The sequence below is a fragment of the Xenopus laevis genome, chromosome 1S, assembly GCF_017654675.1.
Source record: "Xenopus laevis strain J_2021 chromosome 1S, Xenopus_laevis_v10.1, whole genome shotgun sequence".
Lineage (NCBI taxonomy): Eukaryota > Metazoa > Chordata > Amphibia > Anura > Pipidae > Xenopus > Xenopus laevis.
This window is the reverse complement of record NC_054372.1, coordinates 21689582-21697334: the sequence shown is the minus strand read 5'-3', so window position 1 is coordinate 21697334 and position 7753 is coordinate 21689582.

The window sequence follows — 7753 nt, the reverse complement described above, 5'->3', positions numbered from 1 at the left end:
CTGACAATATGTCTAGCCCCATGTCAGATTTCAAATTTGAATATAAAAAAAATCTGTTTGCTCTTTTGAAAAATGGATTTCAGTGCAGAATTCTGCTGGAGCAGCACTATTAACTGATGCGTTAATTTAAGATGAATGCTATCATTTCAAAGTTGCTGATCAATGACTGTAATAATGCAGGTATCCTAGCAAACGAGATATCAAGGGAGAAACTGAAAAATGCCTTATTATTTTCTGATATGGCAATCAAGGTTATAAAATATATATGTAGCCCACCCTTGAGTGGACTTAAGCTGTGGATTTGTGACTGTGTGTGACCAGGCTAAAACTGCCCCAGTGTACCTGTGCAACTCCCGGCAACTGGTGTAGTTCAGTGCAGCAGGAGATTCAGTCAGACACGTTTCCTTGCAGTAAACTGTAACTTGTTTATTTGACAGGATCGTGTTAGACAGCAATAATCCATCTAGGGGAATAAAAGGTGCTCCAGGTGAGCTAACATACAAGACAGATAATTTTGTCAGAGCAGCAGCAATAACAGACTCAAAATCTAATTACCACTCTCTCTAGGCAATATCCAGATGAACACTGAGGGGGTCATTTATCAACACTGGGCAAATTTGTCCATGGGATGTAACTCATGGCAACCAATCAAATTGTTGCATTCATTGTTCTACCTGCAGCTGGCTGAAGAAAGCCACTCTCTGATTGGTTGCTATAGGTTACTGCCCATGGGCAAATTTGCCCAGTGTTGATAAATGAGCCCCTAAGACTTGGGTTTTTAAGCCTGGGGTCTTGTATCTTGGCACCTTATTTGGTCCTCACATCACCCACTGTATTCAGCCTGGGGTCTTGGGTCTTGGAACCCTATCTGGTCCTCAACTCACTCACTGTAGTCCCTACTCTAGTGGTTTACACACCACGGGGTCCTAACCCCACTACTTTTCCTCGTTGGAGCCACATCTGCTCACTATCTGCCCTGTGCTGACTCTCACTCCTTGAGTGACTATTACCATTTAAAAGAAATATAACTGGTACATACTACCCCCCATATCCCACCTTACGCGTTTCGCACCCTCCGGCGCATAGTCACACCTATGACTAAGCGCCGGAGGGTGCGAAACGCGTAAGGTGGGATATGGGGGGTAGTATGTACCAGTTATATTTCTTTTAAATGTGTACTACAATAAATTAATACTTTTTACTTGAAGAAGCTTTGGGACTTATATCATTTTTTGATATAAACTTTGTTATAATTGATAGCCCTCTTGAACTGGGGCGAGTCCCGTAGGCTTGGCTGGATAATTATATGGACTCCCGATCTTGTATAGAATCATGTGACTATTACCATTCTCACTATCACTAAATAACTCTATCTGACTTTTCCACCGGCAGACCTGGACCTCTAATACCTCCCAGTGATGCAAGGTCCCAGGACAGACCTTGAGCACATGAGGCTAAACCCCTTTATACTTTAAACTACTGCCACCTAGAGGACAACCCTTTGAACTAATATAGACCCAGGAAAAGGGACATAGCTGCCTGAGTTAACTAAAGGACCCTTTGGTGTCCTATTACCAAGGGGGAACTGCCTGAGTAAACTACACCCAAATCTCAGGGTCTGTACATATAATAACTTCATTCAATAGTGATTGAATGTTTGAGGGCAGAATAGGTCTAAATTGTTACATGCTAAGGAAAATGACATATGAAGGATTTCAACGGGTGATTCAGAGTTACTGCACCTGCCTGTGGTAGCCTTCTCAATGCTGAGCCACCTACACTTGCCTTTTTTTGTGCATTGCTAGTGCAAAGCAATTGTTCTCTCTGCTTGGACTTTTTTATTTAAATTCAGATTTTGATAAATAAGGCCATAAAAGTTAACACAAAGGTTCACAACCCCTTTAAGTTTTTTTCCCCCACCTTTGTGGTTACAGAGCCAAATAGCCGGCTGGGACTGATTTCTTCCTGTAGTGCGGCATGCAGGTAAAATAAATCTGTAATTCTAAATGCCTGGGATCTGCACAAATAAGTAGGATAAATCCTGCTTCTGGTGTGATTGATACTCTATAAATTTTATGTCAAATATAAACAAATAATATTGTGCCGTTGCTGATGTTGTCTATGGAGAAGAGTCCAGCCAAGGCAAAATCAGTGTATGTGGGACCTGCAAATAAACATTCTGCTCACTGAGAAATCACTATACTGTTACCGAATGGGAAAGTAGAGAAAGTGTTCACCTTTAAATACTGTAGTCGTTTACTTCTGATCCACAAAAATGTAAATGAGAAGAAACAGTAACAGAATTAGAGCATAGAAAAGCATGAGAAATCTATATAGGATTTACACATTTAGTAGCAATAACATTTCATTTCATTGCGGGGATATCAGAGCATTTACAGGCAGCGGCATGTCTGTTCCAAAAGGAAATCCAATTACCAACCAGATTCAATATTCAATGAAGCCTTACACATCCAGAAATAAAAATCATGCAGAAAGCCTCAGTCAAACATTCAGATATTGATTCCTATGCTTTTCCTTACATTTCTTTCTATTTATGGATATTTATTTTTAAAGCAACCTTATTTGATTTTTGTAACGCAAAGAAAAACATCTTATTTAGGGTAGTGGCTTGCAAGCTGTGTGGCTGATCCCCTTTCCTTGGAGGCCCCAGGGCCGGATTTACATAGCGGGTGCCCCTAGGCCACTGCCGTTTGTCGTCCCTTTATTCATGCAAATTTTCATCATCGGGACCAGATCAATGGGGATTGGCGATAGATTGGCGATAGGAGATTTAAAAAATTAATGTATCTCCTGCTCATCCCCAGTGTTTCTGAACCAATGTGGGTGTGGTTGCATGCTGCCCCCTAAAATCCTGCTGCCCTAGGCCCGGGCCTTGGTGGCCTCTCCACAAATCCAGGCCTGGGAGGCCCAGCCTGAAAGATAGCTCTACTGGATACTCCAAGAAGCCCATATAAAACATCAGTTATGGTGCGAATTATGAGTGAACTCTTATTTACTGTTCAAATTATTCCTCTGCTCTGGCTGTGGTCTGCACCCAGTGTCAGTGTCTGGAGCCCACCATTACTGCAGGCTCACTCTGCAAACTACTTTTCCTTCTCTCAACCTCTTTATATAGTCTGTGTTTAAATACTGTTATGTATTATTCCATCTATTTAGCCTCATTGTTCCCATAAAGATGGCTAGGTGCAGAAAGGCAACTGACACCTGGGCTCACTGGGAGCTTTCCTGGTAGCCAGTGGGCCAGTTCAGCTCTGTCTCCACCTCATGCTGGTTAAAAATATTCCAGCATGAGGTGCAGACCTCAGTATCAAGTGGCACAGGCCAACTATGTCTTGTCAAGGTTCTGTTGCAGCTTGCTCCAGGGCCAAGTCAACCAGTTGCTCTGGGCAACCTGGCCAGTTAGCCACCTCGCTCCCCCCGCCTCCGTGCGCGCACTCATGAATGTGCACACAGTTACACAGGGTAGAAGAGTGGCAGAGGGCAGCGAGCACAGATTAGGGGTAAGCAGAAGACCCTTTAACAGGTAGCTGCCCAGTGCCCACTATCGCTGAGATCTAGGGAGTTGCCTCTTCTGCCTACCCCTAGATCCACCCCTGACTTGCTCCCTTGCCTTGTCTGGACAACGCACAAGTTTGAGGACAGGTGGTCTTACACTAACTGACTTTCAAGCTTGTCTTTCAGGGGTAAATAGGAGAGGAAATGGCAATTTCCACAAATTCTTACCCTAACTGGCCTTCAGAGTGAAGCTCCTACAGAGGAACCAGCTTCACAGATTGGGAACCACTGCCCTACGGGTTATGGCCCTTTCGATAGCAAAGCATGAGACACTTCATGCCTATGGCAGACACTGAAAATGCCCTTACAATTACCATCAATGCTTTTTTAAATGCTTTTCTTTGGGAAAGAGTGAGGGGGATTGACTGTAGCAGAAGTTAAAATGCCATAAGTACATTAACCTAACTGTCTGGTTTACAGATGTACTGTTATGCAATGTGTGGTACAATATACTGTATTTACAAATAAAACAGGCAGAATTCATTTCCAGCACATTCTCTATTTTGGGAGTCTTTTTGTAAAACAGGTATGCAATTTCCTCCCTGGAGGTGATATATAGGACATGTGTCAGACCAGTGGCATAACTATATGTAAGCAAATTCATTTTAGGGCCTGTTTTACCAATATATATTGAAATTGCTCATTAATTAGGGCCTCATGGGCCCCCTTTATGTTTTGGGCCCCTGCAGCCACAGGGTCTGCTTTCTCTGTAGTTACACCCCTATGTCAGATAAATGTGTATTTCATGCATATGCTTTGGGGAATAAGGCCGTACTGAAAAGACCACTGATATGCCATTTCTAACTACATAAATGTATACATTTAAAATAAAAACTGTAAAATGCAGAATAAATTTGCTATCATTTTTTCTATGTTTTGAAATGCACTAATGTAAATTAACAGTAGTTTATACTGTACAAAGTAGCAAATTTAATAAAAAATGCAAATTGATGGAAACATTTTAAGATTGTATTTATATATTTATCTTTCATTTATTTTGGTACAGTATTAGGGTTTCAGTGGTATGTACACTGCTAGAAAACAATGCATTTCTACAAATAAAGCTGTTACAACAAATGATTAGGTTCTCTTAGATTTTTTTTATCTATAGTTTTAAATGTGTCACTATAATAAAAAACAAAAAGTATGATAAAAGCCGTTCTCAGGCTGTAGAATGTGAAGTTTCATAAGGTTTCAGTGATGCTTGAATATATGAGATGTAAGCCTTGCAATGAGGTCAAGGGCAGGGAAAGGTACTGGAATGGGTACAGAAAAGACCAAGGGAAGACACAGGGACAAAATACATTAAACTCAGAAAGAACCTCAGTCTCCAGAAAGCAAGACATATGGCTCCTGGCAGGTTGTGGGTAAGCACAGGCTTAGATATGGAACAGGAGTAACAGCCCAAAGCTGCTATCTCTCTTACTAAACCCTGTGCAATAACATCATTTAGACGAAATAGCTAGTCATTTGGGTCTTGTTCTATAGAGAGTAATGATGAGCAATTTTTTTCGCCAGCCATGGATTTGCGGCGTAATTCCGCACTTCACCATGTGCAATTTTTTTTCACAAAACTGCGGCAAAAATTTGCAGTGGAAAAATGAGCAGAGAAAAAAAACGCCCCTTAGAAAAAAACTCCCATTGACATGCATTTGGACAAAAAATAATTAAATAATTGTTGTACGTAAAAATATTTTGACGCCCATTGACTTCAATACATTTCGCGAATTTTTCGCCATTTCCCAAATTTTTTCACGTTTGTCAATTTTTTCAGGGAAGTGAAAAGGGACATATTTGCTCATCACCAATGGAGAGCCATACCACTGCCAGTAATAGAACCAGTTAAAACGAGAACTAAAAATTGAATGTGGCTAAAAATGGCATATTTTATTTAGTGAACTTATTGCACCAGCCTAAAGTTTCAGCTTGTCAATAGCAGCAATGATCCAGGACTTCAAACTTGTCACAGGGGGTCACCATCTTGAAAAATGTCAGCAACACTCACATGCTCAGTGGGCTCTGAGCAGCTGTTGAGAAGCTAAGCTTAGGGCTCGTCACTAATTATCCAGCAGAAAATGAGCTTCCCCTGTGATATAAGCTGATGCTACAGGGCTGATTATTAAATTCTGATGCTAATTGCACTGGTTTCTGTGCTGCCATGTAGTAATTATCTGTATTAATTACTAATCAGCATTATATTGTGACATTTCTATTCTATGTGTACTGTATATTGAGTGGCTCCCTTAGCTCAGTAAGTGACAGCAGCACAGAGCATGTGCAGTGAATCAGCAGAAAATAAGATGGGGAGCTACTGGGGCATCTTTGGAAACACAGATCTTTACTGCTAAAGGGCTGTGGTTGCCTTGGGGTGGTACAGAAGCACAAAACATCATGTAGAACATTTGTATCCTACTTCTTAACTTAAGCTTTAGTTCTCCTTTAAAGAGTAAATGAACCCAAATACTTACACACTGTGACACTATTTTTTTGCACCTGAATATAAACTTGGTTTCAGATCAGTTCATTTTCCTTCTCCATTTGGGGTATTGCAATGAAGTTAATGGGCAGTTTCTATTTGATTCTGTGTGATTCTGTGTGATTCTGTGTGATTCTTTGCACATGCCCAAAAATGAAGCACAAAACGTGTCACATTTCTCAGTTGCACTGTTTATCTCTTTGATCTATCAATGTGTCCATGTTCTTTTCAGATGTGCACTGCTGGGAGAATTTAATTTTAGTACACAGATTTCCCCAAGGTATTTATTGAGAATATTAACCTTCATGCTAGAAGGCAAATAGATATATTGGTTTTATGACAACAGAAAGATATTCTTTGAAATATCAGATGACATTCTAGCACTCCAGTTTACTACTGTAGTAAGAATATTTTACATTTGGGTAAACAATAATAATAATAATAATAAGGGTATGAAATCCATTATCCGGAAATCTGGTATACAGAAAGCTCTGAATTACGGAATGGCCATCTCCCTTAGTCTCCATTTTATCCAAATAATCCAAATTTTTAAAAATGATTTCTTTTTTTCTGTGTAATAATAAAACAGTAGGTTGTACTTGATCCCAACTAAAATATAATTAATCGTTATTGGAGGCAAAACCAGCCTATTGGGTTTATTTATTGTTTACATGATTTTCTAGTAGACTTAAGGTATGAAGATCCAAATTATGGAAAACCCTAGGTCCTGAGCAATCTGGATAACAGGTTCCATACCTGTAGTAGAATGTGTAGAACGGCAGCTCCCTATAGGTATTAATGAAGAACACATAAAGGCATATATGTAATACTTTGTGCCTGTGCTGCTCCTGTGCTCCTGTACATTGTTAATGTATTTATTACCCCTACCACCACCATCACTTAAAATGATTGGCCCCTGCAGGTTGTTGCTTCAGGAGCGCAGGGGATCCATTTCTGGTAGGGATGCACCAAATCCACTATTTTGGATTCTTCATGAGCGATTTGGCCGAATACCGAACCGAATGCAATGCAATTTCCTTCCCTGCCCCTAATTTGCATTTGCATTTGCAAATTAGGATTTAGATTCGGTTCGGCTGGGCAGAAGGATTCCGATTCCCGAACCGAATCCTGGATTCGGTGCATCCCTAATTTCTGGAGATAAGAATTTCTCCACAACAAGAGAGAGGGTGACAGAAAGGGAAGAGGGGCACACCATCTATATTTAAAGGCTAAATAAGATGCCAGCATGCAGGCATTAAAGAGGGTAAAAACCAACTGATTTCCTAAAGGGACGGTCCTTTAACACCTTGACTATGCACGATAAGTTCCCTTGCAAGGTTGTGTTACGGTTGCCTATAAAAAGCCTTCCGTTTATTGATGGGCAAATTTGTTTCGCTTCGACGCAAAATTCGCGAGACGGGCGGAAAATTCACGAAACGGAATTTGCAGAAATTTTATTTTACAACGACGACGCATTAAAGTCAATGGGCATCCGTTTAATTGTCACCAGCATCGATATTGTTGATGGCATAAAAAATAACTTGGACGCTGAAGAATTTTCATGGCAATTTCGTGAATTTATTTGCAGGGGCGAAATGCTAAAATCCGCCGCGAATTCGTGCCTGACGAATAAATTCGTCCATTACCCAACCCTGTCTGTTCAGATGCACTGCACCTATTGACACAAGGGGGATCACCAAA